Consider the following 22892-nt stretch of genomic DNA (forward strand, 5'->3'; position numbering starts at 1 on the left):
CTCTCCGCCAATCGGAAGGCTGGGAGGGCGGCGGGCCAGGAGAGGGATTCTCCGTGCCGTGGGCGAGATGATCGGGTACCCCGGGCTCCCGCTAGCTTCTCCGCCCGCGTGAGCCGACGAGCAAGTGCTGTGGCTTCTTAGCGCCTGGGGCTCAGGCCCCGCGCACTTCGCTCCTTCTCAGCCGCTCCTCTCTAGCTACGACTCGGCCGTCTGCCGTCTGCGTGGGCCTGAAAGGCGCAGCTGCACTTAAAGCGTCGGTAAGCTCCTCCTGCCTAGGGTATGGACTCGCCTTCTTGGGACCCAGAAGCGGAGGGAAGGACGTTTACCTCACTCGGTTTTTGCATGTTGGTGTTTCCCAGGGATTTGCATTCTCCGTTACCTACAACTTGCTGATTGTTCACAACTCTCTTTCGCCTGACCATCAGCTCTCTTGCGCCAGGGCCAGCTGCCGAGAAGACATGTCCAATTGGTTTTCCACTGTTAAGGTAGCTTTGAACTCAAGTTCATCGGCAGACCTGCTTCTTACCTCCTATAGTCCTTGTGTTGGTGAATGGCATCGTCCACGCAGTCTTGCCCACCAGAAAACTTCAGTATCATTCTAGAGCCACTTTGCATCTTGCCAATTCAATGGTTCACTGGGTTCTCCTCGTTTTTTGGGGGGATGGGGGAGCGAGGATATTGTGGTAAAACATACATAGTATTTATTATTTTAATAATTTGTAAGTGTGAAGTTCCATGGCATTAAGTACTTCACAATATTGGGTAACCATCACCGCTGCTGTAGCCAATTTCATTATTTTACTTGTGGTTATCGTTTTTCCGCCATTTTTGAAAAGTTTGTCCTTTTCCCTGGTGACTCGGTCAGTAACGAATCCGCCTTACAATGCAGGAGACCTAGGTTCCATTCCTAGTTGGGGAACATCCCCTGGAGAGGGAAATGGCAACCTACTCCAGTATTCTTGCCTGGGAAATCCCATGAACAGAGGAGCCTGGCGGGCTACAGTCCGTGGGGTCACAAGAGTCGGACAGACCTTAGTGACTAAGCCACCATCATCGTTTTTCCAACACCATTTTTGAAAAGTTCCTCCTTTCTCTGTTGAATGGATTTGGCACCTTTGTTGAAAATTGACTGACCATGTTTGTGTGAATTCATTTCTGGACGCTCTATTCTATTACATGTGGCTGTATCTCTGTACTTATACTGGTACATATTCTTCTACTGTAACTTTGTAGTAAGTTCCTAAGTGATGAAGTTATTAGGACTTCAACTTTATTTTATCCAGATTGTTTTGGTTATGGCAAGCCCCTTGAAATTCCGTATGAATTTGAGGATCAGCTTTTACATTTCTAAGAAAAAGGCTGTTGTAATTTTGATAGAGATTGTGTTGAGTCTGTAGATCATTTTGGGTAATATTGCCATCTTAATTTTAAGTCTTACTGTCTGAATAAGAAACATCTTTTCATGTACTTAGGTCTTTATTTTCCTTCAGGAGCACTTTTCAGGGTATTTAATTCATTCTGATAACATAAATGAAATTGCTTTCTTAATTTCCTTTTCACACTGTTGCTGGTGTGCAGAAACCCAACTGATTTTTGGTGTTGGTCTTGTACCCAGCAATGCTTCTGATTTTTTTTTTTTTTTGACCCCATAGGCTTTCTTGTGGATTCTTCAGGATTTTCTGTATATATGACCACGCTGCCTGTAAATATAGTTTTACCTCTTTACAATTTGGATGCCTTTAATTTTTTCATCTTATAGTTCTGGTTAGAGCTTTCAGTACAGTGTTGAATATCAGGCATCCTTGACTTGTTCATGACTTGTTCTAAGAGGCATAGGTAAATGATTGCATTTGATTTAGATACGGGTTTTTGGGTTTTTTTTTACAAATACTTTTATCATGTTGAGGAATATTCCCTCTATAACTACATTTTCTGAAAGATCTTATGCAAAGGCATTGTACTTTGTCAAATAACTTTTCAACGTTAATTGAGATGATCATGAGTTTCTTCCTTAGTTCTATTAATGGAATATTTTAAATTGATTGATTTTATGTTGAACCACCCTTGCATTATTGGGATAAATCCCGCTTGGTCATGGGGAATAATTCTGTTCATATGCTGTTGAATTTGATTTCCTTTTATGTTGTTGAGGATTTTGGCATCTGTATTCATAAGAGATATTGGTATATAATATTTTGTGATGCATTTAGTTAGCTTTGGGATCAGAATAATGAGGCTTCATGGAATCAGAAAGCATTCCCTCTTCCTCAGTTTTTTGTAAGAGTTTGAGGACTGTTATTAATTCTTAATTAAGTATTTGGTACAATCCCTTGCCGAAGCCATCTGGTGCAGGACTGTTCTTTTTGGGAGGTTTTTGATTACTCACTCAGTCTCTTTACTTGTTATGAGTATGTTGAGATTTTCTAATTTTTCGAGAATCCGCTTAAATAATTTGTATGTTTCAGGGAATTTGCCCGTTATATTCTAGGTTGATTTTGTTGATCTTTTCAAGGAAACAACTTTTGGTTTCATTGATTTCTTTTTCTCTCTTTTTCTTTTCTCTTGGTTTATTTCCATTCTATTTCCTTCCTTTTGCTGGCTTTGAGTTTAGTTTGTTATTCTTATTTCATAAGGCATAAAGTTAGGATATTGTTTTGAGATTCTTGTTTTTTAATGTAACCATTTACAACTGTAAATTTCTTTGCTTACTGCTTTCATTGCATCCTGTAAGTTTTGGATGTTTTTATCATTACTCATTTTCAGGTATATTCTAATTTCCCTTTTAAAGACTTCTTTGACTCATTTGTTCTTTAAGAATGTGTTTAATACCCACATATTTTGAATTTTCCAGTTTTCCCTCTTACTCATTTCCAACTTCATCCCATTGTAGTTGGAAGATACTTTGTTTAATGACCTCTTAAAATCTTTTGAAACTTGTTTTGTGGCCTAATATATGGCCTGTATTGGAGAATGTCCTATGTGAACTTGAAAAGAATGTACTGCTGTTGTGCAGTGGAATATGCTGTATACCTGTTAGGTTCAGTTTATTGTGATGTTCAAGTCCTTTAATTCTAATGTATCTTCTGTCTGGTTGTTCTATTCATTATTGAATGTGGGCCATTAAATTTTCTAACTATGATTGTAGAACTGTTTGCTGCTAAGTCACTTCAGTCGTGTCCGACTCTGTGCGACCCCAAAGACGGCAGCCCACCAGGCTCCCCCGTCCCTGGGATTCTCCAGGCAAGAACACTGGAGTGGGTTGCCATTTCCTTCTCCAATGCATGAAAGTGAAAAGTGAAAGTGAAGCCACTCAGTCGTGTCTGACCCTTAGCGACCCCATGGACTGCAGCCTACCATGGGGTTTTCCAGGCAAGAGTAATGGAGTGGGGTGCCATTGCCTTCTCCAGTAGAACTGTTTATTCCTCCCTTTAATTCTGTTCATTTTTGCTTCAAATATCTTGAGAGTCTATTACTAGTTATGTGAAATTGAAAGTTGTTCAGTTCCATCGGACTCTTTGTGACCCCGTGGACTATATATAGTCCGTGGAATTCTCCAGGCCAGAATACTGGAGTGGGTAGTCTTTCCCTTCTCCAAAGGATCCTCCCAACCCAGGGATCAAACCCAGGTCTCCTGCATTGCGGGCGATTCTTTACCCGCTGAGCCACAAGGGAAGCCCAAGTATACTGGAGTGGGTAGCCTCTCGCTTCTCCAGTGGATCTTCCGGACTCAGGAATAGAACCAGGGTCTCCTTCATTGCAGGCTGATTCTTTACCAACTGAGCTATCAGGGAAGCCCAAGGTAAAAGTGAAAGTCGCTCAGGTGTCTGACTCTTTGCAACCTCATGGACTGTAGTCCATGGAATTCTCCAGGCCAGAATACTGGAGTGGGTAACCATTCCCTTCGCCAGGGGACTTCCCAACCCAGGGATTGAACCCAGGTCTCCCACATTGCAGGAGGATTCTTCCCTGATAGCTCAGTTGGTGAAGAATCTGCTTGCAATGCAGGAGACCCTGGTTTGATTCCTGGGTTGAGAAGATTTTCTGGAGAAAGGGATAGGCTACCCACTCCAGTATTCTTGGGCTTCTCTTGTGGCTCAGCTGGTAAAGAATCTGCCCCAAATGTGGGAGACCTGGGTTTGATCCCTGGATTGGGAAGATCCCCTAGAGAAAAGAATGGCTACCCACTCCAGTATTCTGGCCTGGAGAATTCCATGGACTATAATCCATGGGGTCGCAAAGAGTTGGACAGGACTGAATGACTTTCACTAGTTATGTAAATGTTTAAGTTTTTATAATCTTGCTCTATTGAACCTTTTTTTAAATATATAATGACTTTGTCTCTTGTAATTGTTTTAAAGTCTATTTTGTATAATCTTAATATAACCACCTGAAGCTCCATTTTGGTTAGTACTTGCATAAAAATGCATAGAATATCTTTTTTTTTTAAACCTATTAATGTCTTTGGATCTAAAGTGAGTATTTTCTAGATTGCATATTGCTGGAACATGTTTTTATTTTATCCATTCTGCCCATCTCTGTCTTTTGATTAGAAAGTTTATGCCATTTACATTTAAAGTAAAGACTGATAATGAGGAACTTATTTCTGCCATTTTGCTACTCATTTTCTATAGGCTTATAGCTTCTGTGTCTTTCATTTCTTCCATTACAGCCTTCTGTTTTTATTTTTTGTAGTGAAAACTTTTGACTTACCTCTTATTTCCTTCTGTGTATATTCTATAGATATTTCCTTTTTGGTTACCATGGGAATTACATTTAACAGCTCAAAATTGTAACAATTAAAATGGATACCAATTTTAGTAACAAACAAAAACTGTCCTATACAGTTCTGTCTCCCCTTTGTTATTGGATTTTATAGATTACATCTTTATACATTGTGTGTGCAATAAATTAGACTAATATTTTTATGCATTTTCATTAAAATCATAAATTAAGTAAAATGGAGGAAAATTAAAATGGAGGTAAATAATTACACTAATGATTCTGTAGTTGCTTGTATATTTTTCTTCACCAGAGAGATCTTTATTTCTTCATATGACTTTAATTATTGTTGAGCATCCTTTCATTTCAACTTGAAGGATCCTCTTCATCATTTCTTGTAAGATAGGTTTAGTGGTAATGAATTCCCTTAGCTTTTTTTTTTTTAATCAGAAAATGTCTTGATTTCTCCCTCATTTTTGAAGGACAATTTTGCTAGATATAGAATTGTCCACCAAGAGTTTTTTTCATTCATACTTTTAATATTATCAACCCACTGCCTTCTGGCTTCTAAGATTTAAGATGAGAAATTGTCTGATAATCTTACTGAAGATCCCTTGTATGTGATGAGTATTCTCTCTTGTTGCTTTGAAGATTCTCTTTTTTCTTTGGCTTTCTACAGTTACATTATTATCTTTTCTTCCCTTTCTCTCTCCTCCTTTTGGGATACTTATAATGGTACATTGTTTCCCTTAATAGTGTCCTGCAGACCTCTTAGGCTCTATTTAGTGTTCACTTTTATTTTTCTGTTCCTCAGATGGAGTAGGAAGAACATGGAATCCATCTCTACCTAGGCAACAATTATACTGGCAGACTGTCTGAAGTAACTATTTCGGAACTCTGGAATCTATTTGAATGCTTGCATGTTCCAGGGGAAAATCTGGTTGGTCATCTGAGGTTAATTTCAGTCAAGGTGAGCCTTTAGTGTGAATAGGTAGGAAACTATTTGTTCCTACCCCTCAACCCTGTTTATATTGCAGGTATGGCTTGCTGGAGCCAGAGTGGGAAGTAAGAACCTTGTTTTCCTAGAATGTAGGAAATGTAGGAACCTAGAGTTCTACATTTTATTTTATTTATTTTATTTTTATTGAAGTATAGTTGATTTACTATATTGTGTTAGTTTCAGGTATACAGCAAAGTGATTCAGTTTTATATATATATATATTTTTTATTATGTTTTATTGCAGGATATTGAACATAGTTCCCTATGCTATACAGTAGGACTTTGCTGTTTATTTATTTTATATATAGTAATCTGTATCTACTAATGCCCAATTCCTAATTTATCCCTCCTGGACCCCTTTTCCCCTTTGATAAACATGTTTTCTATGTCTGTGAGTCTGCTTCTGTTTCATTGATAAGTTCGTTTGTGTCATATTTGAGAATTCACATATAAGTGATATCATATGGTATTTAGACAATTACTAAAACAGCTGTCTTAGAGTTGCTCATCAAGCTAAAACATGGATGAAGTCTGGAAAATAATGTACAAAAAATGCAAATATCATTAAAGAAATAGAAATTATAAAAAGGAACTAAAATGAAATTCTGGAGTTGAAAAGTACGACAGAGATAAGGAAAAAAAATTCATTTAGAGGGGATCAAAATATACTTTGGCCACCTGATATGAAGAGCCAACTCATTGGAAAAGGCCCTGATGCTTGGAAAGATTGGAGGCAAAAGGAGCAGGGGGCAGCAGAGAGTGAGACGGTTACATAGCATCATCGGCTCAAGGGACATGAGTTTGCACAAACTCCGGGAGATAGTGAAGGACAGGGAAGCCTGCTGTGCCACAATCCATGAGGTTGCAAAGAGTCATACATGACTTGGTGACTGAATAACAACAAAATCAGACTTGAGCAGGCAAAAGACAGAATCAACAAACTTGAAGATATTTCCTTCAAACTCAGTCTCTTTTTCCCCCCCTTTCTTTTGCCTTAGTTCAGGTGTTTATAATCTGCATAAGATCAGAAAGTGATATTCAAAGTGTTCTATTTACTCCCTGTTTTGCCTTTTCTACTCCTACCAGAATGAAATTTTTTAAAACCCAAATCTGTTGTTGGCACTATCCTTAGAAACTTCAAGGGCACCCTGTTTATAGATTGAACTTCATTTTCCATATTTTAGCATTTACGGACTTTCCATTCTGGTTCCAGCTTACCACATCAATCTACTGAGCTTGAGATATAAATTCCATTTTCCAGGAAATATAAGGTCTAAGGAAACAAACTCAGTGACTTCTTGAGGAAACAACTTTTCAGATCCAGAAGATAGGAAATTTTGTACTTCAACTGGACTGATTTCTTCAATAAGCCAGTGTCTTTCAATTTTTTTTCTTAATTACTAGATTAAGAAATACTTAAGGGACATCACAACCAGACATAGTGTGTGGGCCTGGACTGGATGCTGATTTGGGAAAATTAGCTGTAAAAAATTTATTTTGGTCAATGAAAAATTTGATTATAGTTAGGTATTAGCTGAGAGGAAAATTTACTAAAATGATATTACTGATTTGGAAAAGCCCGCTGTAAAAATACTTTTAGGTTGTTAGAAAATTTGAATGAGATCTAGGAATTAGATGAGAGGAAAATTTAGTGAAATGCTAAGGTAGATACTGTTAGTTGAATACAGCAGACTGTTTAACTATGTGAGCTCATTTTGAAAAACAATATATAGACACAAAGAAGACTGTGTTTTAAACTGTTAGTATTTGTAGTGGGAATCTGATATTTTTGTTTTATTTGAGGTTGTCCCTGTTTTGGATTTTTCTTCAGGACATACTCTAGTGATTCTGTAATAAAATTTTATTTAAAAGATTATGTTAAGATTTATGTATATATTGGGGAAATATATATGAATCAAGAAATACATGAAATGTATCGTCACCAAACTATTAAAAGTGGTTTTGTCAGAGTGTCAGGATTTCAGGAGATTTTGCTTTCTTCGTAATGTTATATCTGTTATTTAAATACTTTAAAATGGGTGTGTATTTCTGTTACATAACTGTGTAAGGAGAAGGAAGAAAGCTATTTTACTGTGGGAGTGCAGCCAAGTCTATTATAATAGACAAGTCACAAAGAGGACTGCAACAGAGCACAGCTTTTTTTTTTTTTGCTGTGTCTGGTTGATTTAGATGCACTATCCACAGGAAAACTTTGAGAATGACTCATTTAGCCGGAAAAGAGTATACACAATTTGAATCAAGAAAATGAGGGAGAGGCTTTAGAATTACTTCATAAACTGTCAAGACTTAATTAGCACTTTTAATAATCATTACTTTTGTTTACTACTACACTGTAAATTCACTCAGGAGAGGGACTTTCAACTTCATTCTGTTGCTGCTGTTCTATCACTTTTGTATGGCTTTTAAATAAAATCCCAGCCCTATCTTTGAGTAGTACTCTGGAACAACCTAGTTCATTTTGTTCTCTTTTGTGTGTTTCAGATGTCTCAGGGTAGTTGTGTTGTAGCCAGTCGCCCTTGATTTCAAAGTTAGAAAGTTTTGACTTCTACACGGAATCCTGTTCCTTAGGCTGGATTCCTTTACAAAATTAGAAAAAAAAAAAATTATCATTCTCAAGGTTTGTAGTAAAGCCAAGTGACATACCTGTAAAGGAACCTACCTGTCGACAATCCCTGCCACTGTCTGCGCCCTCAATAAAGGCCAGGTGTGTTGGGTTAACATCATTAAGTGCGACTTTAGAAACAGCTTTTAAACGTTAAAGGGGAGGAAGGGATTCCTTGCTCTAGCACCAGTGACTTTGAGGTTGGACCCACCTCAGGTGCAACAGGTACTACCCAGCCTGCTACCCCCGCCAATCCTGCTCCCAGTCCCTGATGCAGGCACAGAGCCACTGTTAGCCAAAGCGCGCACACTAACCAGAGACGAGTGCAGCTCCCGGAGAGCAGACTCCGCGCAGGCGCAGAATACGGAGGCGGGCCAAAAGCCCAGGTGGGGTCCGCGGAAAGGAAGTACGCCCCCGCCGCCTGTCGTTGAGCCAATAGGGCGACTCGGCTTTGCCAAGGGCCTATGAAGCAGGGCAGGAGGCGGGACGGAGGACGGAAGGAGCGCTCTCACGTGAGTAGGGGGCGGGGAGGGCGGGGGCTGGGCGGCTGGGGAGGCCCAGGCGGCGGAGCCTCCGGGACGGCGAACGGCGGGCGGCGGAGGAGGAGACGGCGGGTCGGGTAGGGCCGCGTTTCCCCTCCTCCTCCTCCCACCCACCAAGCCCGGGGGGGATCTTCGGACGGTCCCTGCGGGGAGCCATGCCGTGTTCTTATCCCGCGGGGCTGGGCAGGCGAGACTGCGTTCAGCTCCCTCGACGAGCCGGGTTCTGAGGGGAGCAGTGATTGGGGGGAGGGGGAGCAGCGGCCCTGGGGGCGGGGGGAGGACGCATGCGCAAGCGGGAACGCTCGGACAGCCCCTGCCCAAACCGGTTCCCCCTGTCTGGGTGGGTGTATGCCTTCCCGGTGGTGCACTTGTGGCCGTCTCCCTCGCCCCCGCTGCAAAGCTGGTTTGTCTCTTGACTTTTTATGTTTGGAGAGAGGTCCTGTTTGAGAATTTGGCTGCTGCCTCAGCCTCAGTTTCTCCCCGTTGCTCGCTGGGCCTGTACCTGTGACTTAGGCTGGCTTCGGCCTCAAGCTAGCTTCCTGGGCTGCGCCTGATTTGAAAGGCTTGCTTTATTCTAGTGTCGGTGTTCCTTCTCGTGTTGGCCATTCCGTCTCATTTTCCCAGCTGCTATCTAAGTGTCCCCAGTAGCCCCGTCTTCCCAGATTCTTTTAAGTGTCTGCCCCCAGTACCTCATTGTTGTATCGTGATTCCCAGCAGCCTAAAAAGCTTTAGGTGTTGAACCCGAGGATCACCCTAGACTTCCAGGAGTTCGCTGTCCATTGCCTGGTGGTACTTTGGTGTCCTTTCTCTTCTAACATTCGGTTTGTTATCTGCAACTGCCTTTACAGTCATCTCCATACTTAGGGTTCCTTTATCTTGGAAGCAAAAGCCCTAGCAGACCATGCTGTTGGTACGCTATAAGTGCCCCATTAAATCGTCATCCGACTTGAAGAATTGGAGATCTTTTGAGGGTTTTTTGTTTGTTTGTTGTCGGGGGCGGGGGTGGGGAACAGGGTTTTACAATTCACTTGATATATTCATTCAAATAAACACCTGTATTCACATACGTGGGACTGGACTAGTAAGTCGCGAGTGTGTGTCTGTATCCCAGCTGCTTTGTTTAGGAGGGGAAAAAAAAACCGAAGAAAGTGAATTGAACTGAGTTTGTCACATTAAAACTGAGGTTTAGAAAGTTGAAAAACTTAGGTTCCAAAGGAGTGCACGTTTTCCTTTTTAAACGAAGGACCTGTTGGCCTTAATTCTAGCGTGTATAAGGTGCTATTTTAATGTATATTCAAGGTTTTATTTGAGTTTACTTATTAAAAATTGAAAATGAGTAAGGGACAGAGTTGTCTTCCTTTGTAGACCTCAGTTTCTATTAATAAAATTTGAGTCCACGATTGATTTGTATTTATTAATAATGGGTTCGGTACGTATTATCAATTCAACTTTGTCATTAAAGTTGAACTATTGCTATGTTATGGTACACAGTTCCTTTTCGTTTCAGGTTTATAACTTAGTTTACAGTTAACTAGCTCAGCTCATCGGTATTAAGGTATATATTTGGGTACTTATTAACTGCATACAGTTTGGCATTTTTTTGCATAATTTTCTTTTTACTTTTAAATAATGTTAAGTATAGTTGATTTTGGCATAGTGCTCTATTAGCAGTTTGCAAGTGCTTAACCTGGATAAAATTGTAGTTTAGTAGGACTGTAAAAGTGAAGGCACTTGTTTCCTATCTCTTCTACTGCATATTGAAAGAAGTGTATTATGCACATTATCTACATAAGGGAACATGGTTTTTCATAAACATATCTCAAACTACACAGCCTTGATTCATTGAAGAAGTCGTTTTCTATTATGGAGTACGTTTCTAGCTAAACTTTACAGCCCAGATTCTTTTATTTAGAGAAGTCATTATCTTTTATTGAGCACATTTTCAGTTGAAGTGTTTCCAGCTGACATGAAGCCTACTTTGAAGGTCTCGCCATTTCCCAGTGATTATTTTAACATGTGCCCTTTGAGTACCGGCTTCAGAAAATAATTAGTTTAAGTCAGTTCTACTGTGGTGTGTCTTTATAGTTGCTGATGTGCTGAGTTTCTGACATGGGCTGCGCAAGTGTTATCTTTGTAGTGTCAGTATAATCAGATACTACACTTTTCAAGCATGTGAAATAAGTGTACGTAAAACTTAATCTTTCTTAGAGCTAAAACTCAAACATTAAAGAAGTACTAATTTAACCAGTGTTCATAAAGCAAGGTTTGGCATGCATTTGGGTGCTTTGTATGTAACTACCTTGTTTTATTGATTTTCCATAGTTAGTAAAAAAAGAAAATCCAAGGCTAAGGACTTGGCTATCCATGGGTATACCTGATAAAACATATAAATTTAACAGCTGTTTCTATTTGCATAAATTACCTGGTCTCCCTTCCCAGTCTGTCCAGTTTTTTGTTGATCCTAAGATCCTTATTCTTCAGAAAACTTGTAATCCAAAACAATACTGGATAGACACTTAAACTTACATTATAACCACTCTTGTTGACCCCTAACTGCCTTGTTTTTCTCTTCATGTGTAAAGACTGACCAAATATGGCAGTTTGCAAGTCATGAACAGTTTAGTTTATAGAGTTTAGCTTGGAAGTTTCCTCTTGCCAGAACAACTGTATTACTCTGAGGTAATCACCAGAACTTTTTGAAGGTTTTATATTTCTATCAAGTAGAGTTCTATAAGGCCTAACTTTTCCCCCAAATCCCTTTTTCTGTGATCATAAAATAGTATAAATAAAGCCCTAAACTTGTTTTTAAGTTCATGCTTCACATTGAATGGTATATATTACCTTGGATCTAAAACATTTGAAGTATATTTTCTCAGTTGTGTGGCCTGGTGCTGAATTTGGAGGTTTAGGCTTCTTTGGAGTTAATGCATGGCTGTTACCTATCTCCAGTTAGTTGCATCAGCTTTTATGTAATAAGTCCCAACTCCTTGTCATCTGTTAATCTTTGTGGCAATAATTTTTTTCTGCCTAATAAAATATGACATCTCTTAAGGTACATTAGCAAATTGCTTTCTGTGATAACTTTAATAAAATGTTATTAACCCTTAAAGCTTAACAATGTTTAAAATTTCTTTTCCTCATTTTCCCTTATTTATATACACTTTGGTAGTTATAATCAAGAATCTTTGGTTATCTTATTTTCCAGCTTCTGAGGGCGGCCCTTGTGTCAGAAAAAGGAATTGATGTACAGAATATTTATTTGGGAATGTATTTTAAATGTTGTCATCGGTATTAAGAGATAGTATTTAAGGCTAAATTGGATTAAATGTTGGGTGTTTGTATAACACTACTGCTAAGAACTATGAATTAATCATTTTAATATTTTTACTGTAGATTAATAAACTTTCTTATGCCCTTAAAATATGCTGATGAACGGATTCTGGCAAGGTGAGAATAGAGATATGTCATGTAAATCTCTTTTGCTGTGATACATGATTTCCTCTGGTATACCTGCAAAAGAGAAATGGCTACATCTTTATCATAGTTACCTGTTGAATTCTCTGTGAATTGACGAAAAATCTGATTTTGTAACCTCAAAAGCGAATTCTTAGGTTAAAAAAAACTGTTCCCTAACAGAAACATCTATTTGTTATTTTTACATTTTTGCTTTTTGGTTGTGAGGAAAGATCTTTTTAGACAGGTTTAAAAGCATCTGTGAGGAGGAGGAGAGAGGAAGGTTCAAGAGGGAGGGGACATACGTACTCTATGGCTGATTCATGTTGATGTTTGGCAGAAACCAACAAAATTCTGTAAAGCAATTATCCTTCAATTAAAAAATAAAGTTAAACAGAACTTGTAAACTATCCCCTAATAAAGAGATAATATATATTAAATTAAAACAGAAATCTCTGACACTAAATTGAGTATGTGTGAATTCTTTTATTTTCTTACATGGTGCCTATTCCATGCTGTGAGTGAAAGTGCTCAGGAAATGTTTTTTGGTTGTCCACCGCCCCCATTCATCCCAGGGACGGCGGAGCCTGGTGGGCTGCTGTCTATGGGGTCACACAGAGTCGGACACGACTGAAGCAACTTAGCAGCAGCAGCAACCCCCCCCCCGCCATTCAACACTCTTAACAAATGCCCCACCATCCTTGTATAAGTATGGACTAGGGCACTCATACATCAAAAGATTCAGAAAACTTGTGTGTCTTCTGTTAAACATTCATGGTTTGTCTTCACACATTCCCCTGAAAATCAGAGGTCATGGAAAAGAGAAACCATTTTACTGCATTAATCTCAGGCTTTGGTCATCTAGCAAATGACTTGTTTGCTTGGCATTAAGTTCACCTGGTTTAAACATTTCAGATCCAAATATAGACAGGTTGGTATTCTAAATGGAATAGATTGATCGTTTTCACTATGTGTGAGAAGGAACTATATTGAGTAATTTCCTAAAAACAGGAAAAGTCTTTAGAAAATCCTGTATTGCTTAAAAATATTAGCTTTTATTTACAGAACTGGTGTAAATTATATTATGCTTGGGAAATCCACTCCAGAAAAAGTAAATACAGTTCAGTTCGGTCACTCAGTAAGGTCCAACTTTGCGACTCCATGGACTGCAGCATGCCAGGCTTCCCTGCCCATCACCAACTCCCGGAGCTTGCTCAAACTCATGTCCCATCAAGTCGGTGATGCCGTCCAACCATCTTATCCTCTGTCATCACTTTCTCCTGCCTTCAATCTTTCCAAGAATCAGGGTCTTTGCCAGTGAGTCAGTTCTTTGCATCTGTTGGCCAGAATACTGGAGTTTCAGCTTCAGCATCAGTCCTTCTAATGAATATTCAGGATTGATTTCCTTTAGGATTGACTGGTTTGATCTCCTTGCGTTCTAAGGGTCTTTCAAGAGTCTTCTCCAACACCACAGTTCAAAAGCATCTATTCTTTGGCACTCAGCTTTCTTTATAGTCCAACTCTCACATCCTTATATGACTACGTGACTACTGGAAAAACCATAGCTTTGACTAGACAGACGTTTGTCAGCAACGTAATGTCTCTGCTTTTTAATATACTGTCTAGGTTGGTCATAGCTTTTCTTCGAAGACGCTTGTCTTTTAATTTCATGGCTGCAATCACCATCTGCAGTGATTTTGGAGCCCCAAAATATAAAGTCTGTCACTGTTTCCGTTGTTTCCGCATCTGTTTGCCATGAAGTGATGGGACCAGATGCCGTGATCTTAGTTTTTTGAATGTTGAGTTTTAAGCCAACTTTTTCACTCTCCTCTTTCAGTTTCATCAAGAGTCTCTTCGGTTCCTCTTTGCTTTCTGCCACAAGGGTGGTATCACCTGCGTATCTGAGGTTATTGATATTTCTTCCCACCATCTTGATTCCAGCTTGTGCTTCATCCAGCCTGCCATTTTGCATGATGTACTCTGAATATAAGTTAAATAACAGGGTGACAATATACAGCCTTGACGTACTCCTTCCCTGATTTGGAACCAGTCTATTGTTCCATGTTCGGTTCTAACTGTTGCTTCTTGACCTGCATACAGATTTCTCAGGAGGTAGATCAGATGGTCTGGTATTCCTGTCTCATTAAGAATTTTTCACAGTTTGCTGTGATCCACATAGTCAAAGGCTTTGGCGTAATCAATAAAGCAGAAGTAGATGTTTTTCTGAAATTCTCTTGCTTTTTCTATGATCCAAGGGGTGTTGGCAATTTGATCTCTGGTTCCTCTGCCTTTTCTAAAACCAGCTTGAACATCGGGAAGTTCACGCTTCGTGTACTGTTGAAGCCTGGGTTGGAGAATTTTGAGCATTACTTTACTAGCGTGTGAGATGAGTGCAATTGTGTGATAGTTTGAATATTGTTTGTCATTGCCTTTCTTTGGGATTGGAATGAAAACTGACCTTTTCCAGTCCTGTGGCCACTGCTGAGTTTTCCAAATTTGCTGGCATGTTGAGTGCAGCACTTTCACAGCATCGTCTTTTAAGATTTGAAAGAGCTCAACTGAAATTCCATCACCTCCACTAGGTTTGTTCATAGAGATTCTTCTTAAGGGCCACTTGACTACATTCCAGGATGTCTGGCTCTAGGTGAGTGATCACACCATCATGATTATCTGGGTCGTGAAGATCTTTTTTGTATAGTTCTTCTGTGTATTCTTGTTACCTCTTAATATCTTGTGCATCTGTTAGGTCCATATCATTTCTATCCTTTATTGGGCCCATCTTTGCATGAAATGTTCCTTTGGTATCCCTAGTTTTCTTGAAGAGATCTCTAGTTTTTCCCATGCTATTGCTTTCCTCTACTTCTTTGCATTGATCACTGAGGAAGGCTTTCTTATCTCTTTGCTATTCTTTGGAACTCTGCATTCAAATGGGTATATCTTTCCTTTTCTCCTTTGTCTTTAGCTTCTCTTCTTTTCTCGGCTGTTTCTAAGGCCTTCTCAGACAACCATTTTGCCATTTTGTGTTTCTTTTTTTTTTTGAGGATGGTCTTGATCACTGCCTCCTGAACAATGTCACGAACCTCCGTCCATAGTTCTTCAGGCACTCTATCAGATCTAATCCCTTAAATCTATTTGTCATTTCCACTGTGTAATCATAAGGGATTTGATTTAGGTCACCCCTGAATGGTCTAGTGGTTTTCCCTGTTTTCTTCAATTTAAGTCTGAATTTGGCAGTAAGGAGTTCATGATCTGTGCCACAGTCAGCTCCTGGTCTTGTTTTTTCTGACTGTATAGAGCTTCTCCATCTTTGGCTACAAAGAATATAATCAATCTGATTTTGGTATTGACCATCTGGTGATGTCCATGTGTAGAGTCTTCTCTTGTGTTGTTGGAAGAGGGTGTTTGCTATGACCAGTGCATTACAAGCCAGTTCATGTAATTTCACTACTTATATGGATTACTTCGAGTAGTCGGATTTATAGAGACAGAAAGTAGAATGTTGGTTGCCTGGGGGAATAGGAATTGGAATTTAATAGGTACAGAGTCTCAGTTGGGAAAGATGGAAAAGTTCTAGGGATAGGTGGTGATGATGGTTGCACTAAATGTAAAAGTCTTTAGAAAATCCTTCATTGCTTAAAAATATTTGTTTTTATGTTTACAAAACTGGTGTGAGTTATATTATGCTTGAGAAATCCATTCCAGAAAAAGTAAATACAGGGATGCTTAAAAATGTGTACTACTGTTAGAAATATAATATGACCTTGTGAATGAGTAGTATGTTAATATTAACTAATTTTCCCTGTGTTCCCACAGTTGGATTTCTTTTGTGGTCATGGCATCCAAGTAACTTAAATATTTAGTCACAGAGGTATTGTGTTGAAGGGGCATAAAGCCAGCATTCCTAGAGTTCTGGAAAAAACTAGAGTGCTGGTTCCTAAAATAGCCATAGGAACATGGAAAAACCACTTATATGGTTTATTTTTTCAGGTGTCAACAGTGTTGTACTTGATAATCAACTCAGTTAAAGAATGTTTTATGTGCATTTCATCCCCACCTCTTTTTGTACCTTTCATTAAAATATCAAGATATAGAGGGGAGACTGTGAACTTTGGAATCAGAAAAAATACAGATATCCCAAGTCTCAAACTTACTTAATATATGACTGAAGGTAAGATACTTAATGATGCTGATTCTCAGTTTCTTTGTTTGTAAAAATGACACTTAAAATGCCTGCATCATGGATTAGGATTGGGAGGCACCTGATATTCCTGCCCCCCTTCCCTTTCCTGGATGTTCTCATTCACAAAAGAATTAAAAGGACTTGGCCCCCTCATTTTATGTGTTAAAAGAACTGGAGCTATCACATGGTCCAAGTCAAATCACAAAGGACTAAGGAGTTCAAATCCCAGTTGGTTTTTCAGTAGAACACCAGACTGTTAACTTTGAATAAAGTCTTATTAAAGCTCGATTTGTCAGTAAGAAAGGGAAAAGTATAGTACCTCTGAAATCATTAGCTGTGGTGTTTAGGCATTTTTCTGTATTGATTTTGTGAGTTTTATCCTAAAGGTCCATAAAGTTACATTTAGGCTTTTAGAACTTTTATTGACCAGTGAATGGATAAACAAAGGGTGGTATATTCATACCATGGGATGCTATCTGACCATAAAAAAGAAAGGAAATTCTGACAAATGCTGCAACATAGATAAGCTTAGGAAACATTATGCTAAGTGAAATAAATCAACCATAAAAATACAAATACCATATAATTTCACTGCTTACATGAAATACCTCGTAGTCAGATTCTTAGTGACGGAAAGTAGAATGTTGGTTGCCTGGGGGAATAGGAATTGGAATTTAATAGGTACAGAGTCTCAGTTGGGGAAGATGGAAAAGTTCTAGAGATAGGTTGTGGTGATGGTTGCACTAAATGTAAATATACTGAAAGCCATGAAACTATACACTTAAAAATGGCTAAAATGGTAATACTTATGTAGAAAGATTGAATTTTTTAAATTTTTATTTAAATTAAGAAAGCTTTTGACTGAGTTATATTTCTTTAAGGTATCCTTAATGGTTCATCTGAAATCAAGCTCGAAGAGTCACTTCATAGTTTAAAGAAGTTAATTGTGACAGACGTGATGGGTTAAAATTTGCCTAACAGTGACTTTTTTGTAAGCTGGTTTTTCTTGCCTATATGTGCTGTAGGCCCACGATGGTTAAGTTTCATTTTCTTTTTGGTTTTTAAAGCTAAGCTAAAATTATTTGGAAGGCTTAAAGTAATAGGTTCTCTAAGCTCACTAAAATAATTCAAAGAATCAGTCACGAAATTCAAAAGTCAGACTTCAATAAAGACACCTCAATTGTTTAGCAATTAGTAGTGGTGGAACGGAATTTATTTTTCAAAGATGCGATGATTTTCCATGGAGTTTTGTTAGATTCATCCCACCCTTCCCAGGGATATGTTGTGAGAAGTTCATATGAAAACCAGTGCAGGGCAACAAACCTCAAATCCAGGAAAAAAGCTGAGATTAATATCATATGATTTTAAAATACAACTTCTTTGTAGTTGTTTAATTTTATTGAGCTACAAGCCCATAGGAATTGGCCTGCTAAGCATGTTTGGGACTTGACTGTCTTGCTGCTTTCTGACTTGTCCTTTACTGAACAGAGAGTAATCTTATCAGATCTGTGTTTTAGAAGAGTACAACTGGGAACAACATAGAAGATGGATTGGAATGGGTAGAGAATGGTGACAGAACACCAAGGAGGAGAGATGGCATTCCTGAAAAGGACAGGCGCCTAGATCCCTGGGATTGGATCAAGTTCTACAGTTGTCGCTCTGAACTTAAGCATTATTGAGCCATTCTAAGCCTCAGTTTGTCGTATGAAGTTCATACCTATCTGGGAAGGGTAGTATGAAGATTAGTAACAATGCATGTAAAGCTTCTAAGTACTATGTGGGGCATACAATTGATACTTAGGAACTGGTAAGTAGTGTTCTTTAAATTCAGCAAGATTATTTAAGTATCGTCCGTGTGTGTGCATGCTAAGTCACTTCAGTTGTGTCCAACTCTTTGCAACCTGTGGTCTGTAGCCTTCTAGGCTGTTCTGTCCATGGGATTCTCCAGGCAAGAATACTGGAGTGGGTTGCCATGCCCTCCTCCAGGGAATCTTCCTGATCCAAAGATCGAACCTGTGGCTTCTGCATTGCAGGCTAATTCTTTTAACACTGAGCCACTGGGAAAGCCCAAGTATTGTCTTTAAGACTCCCTAAAGCTGTACTCATTTTTTTCACTGGTGGAGCAACAGAAATGATGGAGATTGGGAGGGAAGTGATGAGAGAATGTTTGGGTTCAGAGGGAATCCAAGATTTGGCTCAATGGTGTTTAACTGCTTTTCACGGTTGGAAACCTAAAAGAAGAGTTAGTCAGGCACAGTCAAAAGGTAGTTGTGGTGGTTTTGTTGTTGTTGTTGTTGTTTTTAGCCTCTATCCCAATCATTCATATCTGCACCCCCAGAAATGCTTGTAGTGTAGCATATTTGTCGTTCGTCCATCTCACAGTCTATAAACCCTGTTACTTAAACACTGAACAAGTATTAGCCATCCAGTCACATTTACTGAACACTGCTATAAGCAAGCATATGAAGATAATATAAGCAAACCCTTAAAGATCCCTGTCCAAAAGTAGTTAGTTCAAAGGGACTATGTGTGCTCATTGTATTCCCAGTGTTTACTGTGGTGGTTTATACTAAATAATTGTTTCCGAAATGAATGATCAATATAGGAGAAAAGAGGTATAACATTTTACTGTGTGATAAATGTAATTCTGTGATAGAATTAAAAAGCAAGCAAACAAAAAGCCTTAGGAGCCCTAGAGGGAAATAAGGATTATTTCAGAAAGGAAGAGGAGGTTAAATATTTGATTGTATCACTGCATTGCTTGTGGGGGAGTAGGACTAATTGGAGAAATGAAAACACACTCCAAGCTTAAGAAATGGCATGAGCAAAGGTTTGAAAGCATAAAAATGCATGGCATAATTGGAGTTCCCTGGTATGGTTTCATAGAGGGAGATCAGACTAGAATGAGAGATTGGCTCCAGATTTTTAAGAATTAATGATTTAAGGAATTTGGATTTTTCTGTTTTCAGTCAGGAGCAATCAAAGGAAGGGGTCGGATATGTGATCAAATCTGAATTTTAGAGATTAGCTATGAGGCCTTGATAATGACTAGAGAGAGTCTAGAAAGAGAGACTTATGTTGTAGCAAAGTTGAAAGAGAATAAAATGCAAGAGAGTGACATGAAAGATGGCAAAGAAAGAGCAGATTTGGGATATGTTTTGGAACTAAAATCTATTAGAATTCCAAGGGAGAATGAGAAAAGGAGTCAGGGATTGCGGGAGCGGTGGGGGGTGGGGGGGGACATTTCCATCTTGAATCAGTGGTTGTTAACCACTGATAAGGAAGCTATGAGGAAGAATATGCTTGTGTGAAGATGGGCTCTGCTTTGGATATATGGAGTCAATTTTGAGATGGGTATGGGATACGTGTAGCAGATCCCACCTGTGTATTCTCATAACACCATATGCATACCTATTACTATCAGATCAGAGTAGTCGCTCAGTCGTGTCCGACTCTTTGCGACCCCATGAATCGCAGCACGCCAGGCCTCCCTGTCCATCACCAATTCCCGGAGTTCACTCAGACTCACGTCCATCAAGTCAGCAATACGATCCAGCCATCTCATCCTCTGTCGTCCCCTTCTCCTCCTGCCCCCAATCCCTCCCAGCATCAGAGTCTTTTCCAATGAGTCAACTCTTCGCATGAGGTGGCCAAAGTACTGGAGTTTCAGCTTTAGCATCATTCCTTCCAAAGAAATCCCAGGGCTGATCTCCTTCAGAATGGACTGGTTGGATCTCCTTGCAGTCCAAGGGACTCTCAAGAGTCTTCTCCAACACCACAGTTCAAAAGCATCAATTCTTTGGTGCTCAGCCTTCTTCACAGTCCAACTCTCACATCCATACATGACCACAGGAAAAACCATAGCCTTGACTAGACGAACCTTTGTTGACAAAGTAATGTCTCTGCTTTAGAATATGCTGTCTAGGTTGGTCATAACTTTCCTTCCAAGGAGTAAGTGTCTTTTAATTTCATGGCTGCAATCACCATCTGCAGTGATTTGGGAGCCCAGAAAAATAAAGTCTGACACTGTTTCCACTGTTTCCCATCTATTTGCCATGAAGTGATGGGACCAGATGCCATGATCTTCGTTTTCTGAATGTTGAGCTTTAATCCAACTTTTTCACTCTCCACTTTAACTTTCATCAAGAGGCTTTTGAGTTCCTCTTCACTTTCTGCCATAAGGGTGGTGTCATCTGTATATCTGAGGTTATTGATATTTCTCCTGGCAATCTTGATTCCAGCTTGTGTTTCTTCCAGTCCAGCGTTTCTCATGATGTACTCTGCATAGAAGTTAAATAAGCAGGGTGACAATATACAGCCTTGACGAACTCCTTTTCCTATTTGGAACCTCTTACTATACCAAGCACTATATTGTAATTACTTGTTTGTTTGTCCATGTTCTCTACTATAAGCCTGTCAAGGGTAAAGAGTACCTTTCCTCACCATTACACTCTACCTAGTGCCTGGCACATAACAGATACTCAATACTGAATAGGTAAAAAAAAAAAAAAAAAAACACACACACAGAACAAAACACAAGCGCCCACATGAAATTAGGGAGAAAAACAGGGCTACAGTATCATCAGCATACAAAAAAGTTACAACACAGGAGGTACTGAGATAGCTAGGGGCAGATATGGAAGGAGGAGGAGGACAGATGAACTTACAGTGGGCAGGGATTTTCCTGGTGGTCCAGTGGTGAAGACTCCACACCCCCAATCAATGCAGGGGTAGTGGGTTTGATCCCTGGTCAGGGAACTAGATCTGTACAGCCAAATTTTTCTTTAAAAAAATAAGGAGTGGGCAGAGAAAAGGGAACTTGAAGGAAATGGTAAAAGGTGCTAGAGGTAGAAAATGGAAGCAAAAAGAGTTTCACAATAAGGAAATGATAAGCATTTTCATTTATTTCAGCCAGTGGAAATAAGATGAGAACTGAAAAGAATTGTTTGAGTTTTTAAGTTTTGTATTGTTGATTTTTATTTGTTTATATATATGTATGTGTGTCTGTACACATACATACACACACACATACATGTATTTTTCCTTTTTGAATGGATGCTCAGAGTGTTAAAAACACCCAATGTCACATAGACAAGGTTTGAATTCAGTTTTTAAAAGAAGAGGTTTAGTAAGGGTTGGTGAGAGTTACAGTAGCCAGATTTTGAGAGGGACTGCTCGGTGAGACAGAGAAGGCAGTGGCACCTCACTCCAGTACTCTTGCCTGGAAAATCCCATGGATGGAGGAGCCTGGTGGGCTACAGTCCATGGGGTCGCCAAGAGTCAGATATGACTGAGCCACTTTCACTTTCACTTTTAACTTTCATGCATTGGAGAAGGAAATGGCAACCCACTCCAGTGTTCTTGCCTGGAGAATCCCAGGGACGGGGGAGCCTGGTGGGCTGCCATCTGTGGGGTTGCACAGAGTCGGACACGACTGAAGTGACTTAGCAGCAGCAGTTTGGTGTGAGTGGGGAGTCCTATTGAAGTGGCTGCTGCTGGTAAGTCACTTCAGTCATGTCCGACTCTGTGTGACCCCATAAACAGCAGGCCACCAGGCTCCCCCGTCCCTGGGATTCTCCAGGCAAGAACACTGGAGTGGGTTGCCATTTCCTTCTCCAATGCATGAAAATTTAAAGTGAAGTCGCTCAGTTGTGTCTGACTCTTAGCGACCCCATGGACTGCAGCCTACCAGGCTCCTCCATCCATGGGATTTTCCAGGCGAGAGTACTGGAGTGGGGTGGAGGAGGAGTTAATACTCCTTCAGGAAGAATGTCAGGAAAACCAAGGAAATAAAGATGAACTGGAGTGCTTGGACTAGTGCCAGAAACAAGCACCTTTTACTTGTCTCAAGTATGTCAAGTTCAATTACAAGTATCACTCATCTCTCTTATCAGGTTCGGTGGGTCACTTATTGGGAGGTGATTTTTGCTCTACTAATTGCACATTAGCAAATCCATACCACTGCAAGTTCACTGTTTATGTTACTGCTCTGAATAATGTTAGAAAAATACAAATATCTGATGATACTCTGTCCCAAAGTTCAAGTTTTTAAAAAGTAAGCACTGCTTTTGAAGAACTATCAAAAGAGCTCTTATCATGGCTAGTTCTTTACCTTTTCACTCTCCTTTAACAGGTTTATAGTTTTAAGAGGAGATTGAGAATGAAAATGAATCTTTGTTCATTCAACAAGATTGAGGCACATTTTATACTACAATCTTTGCAAAAGTGTGTGGTTGAGCATAGAGTTGTCACTGTGGTACAGATGGGACTATAATATAACTGAGCCTTTGGTTTTGATGCATGAGGTTGCGTAATTAAAATTACTTATCATTTTAAGTTACTTGACTTATTAAAGGAGATAGAATGAAGCATCCC

The 22892-nt window shown here is 39.5% G+C and overlaps 1 protein-coding gene across 6 annotated transcripts in view; it reads left to right on the top strand.

Moving 5' to 3' along the window:
- The first annotated feature begins 58 nt into the window (after window positions 1–58).
- RABGAP1 (RAB GTPase activating protein 1) overlaps window positions 59–22892 on the top strand; it is a 169183-nt gene continuing 146349 nt past the window's right edge. The window contains exons 1-3 of one of the 6 annotated variants that reach the window (XM_070798118.1): window positions 59–257; window positions 360–485; window positions 5534–5689. The gene's annotated coding sequence lies outside the window, so the exon portion shown is untranslated. Of the gene's footprint in view, window positions 258–359; window positions 486–4239; window positions 5690–8880; window positions 8962–13085; window positions 16506–22892 lie in introns of those variants that run through there. The other 5 variants (XM_070798117.1, XM_070798119.1, XM_070798115.1 and 2 more) reach the window with 5 other exon arrangements.

The sequence above is a fragment of the Bos indicus genome, chromosome 11, assembly GCF_029378745.1.
Source record: "Bos indicus isolate NIAB-ARS_2022 breed Sahiwal x Tharparkar chromosome 11, NIAB-ARS_B.indTharparkar_mat_pri_1.0, whole genome shotgun sequence".
Taxonomy (NCBI): Eukaryota; Metazoa; Chordata; class Mammalia; order Artiodactyla; family Bovidae; genus Bos; species Bos indicus.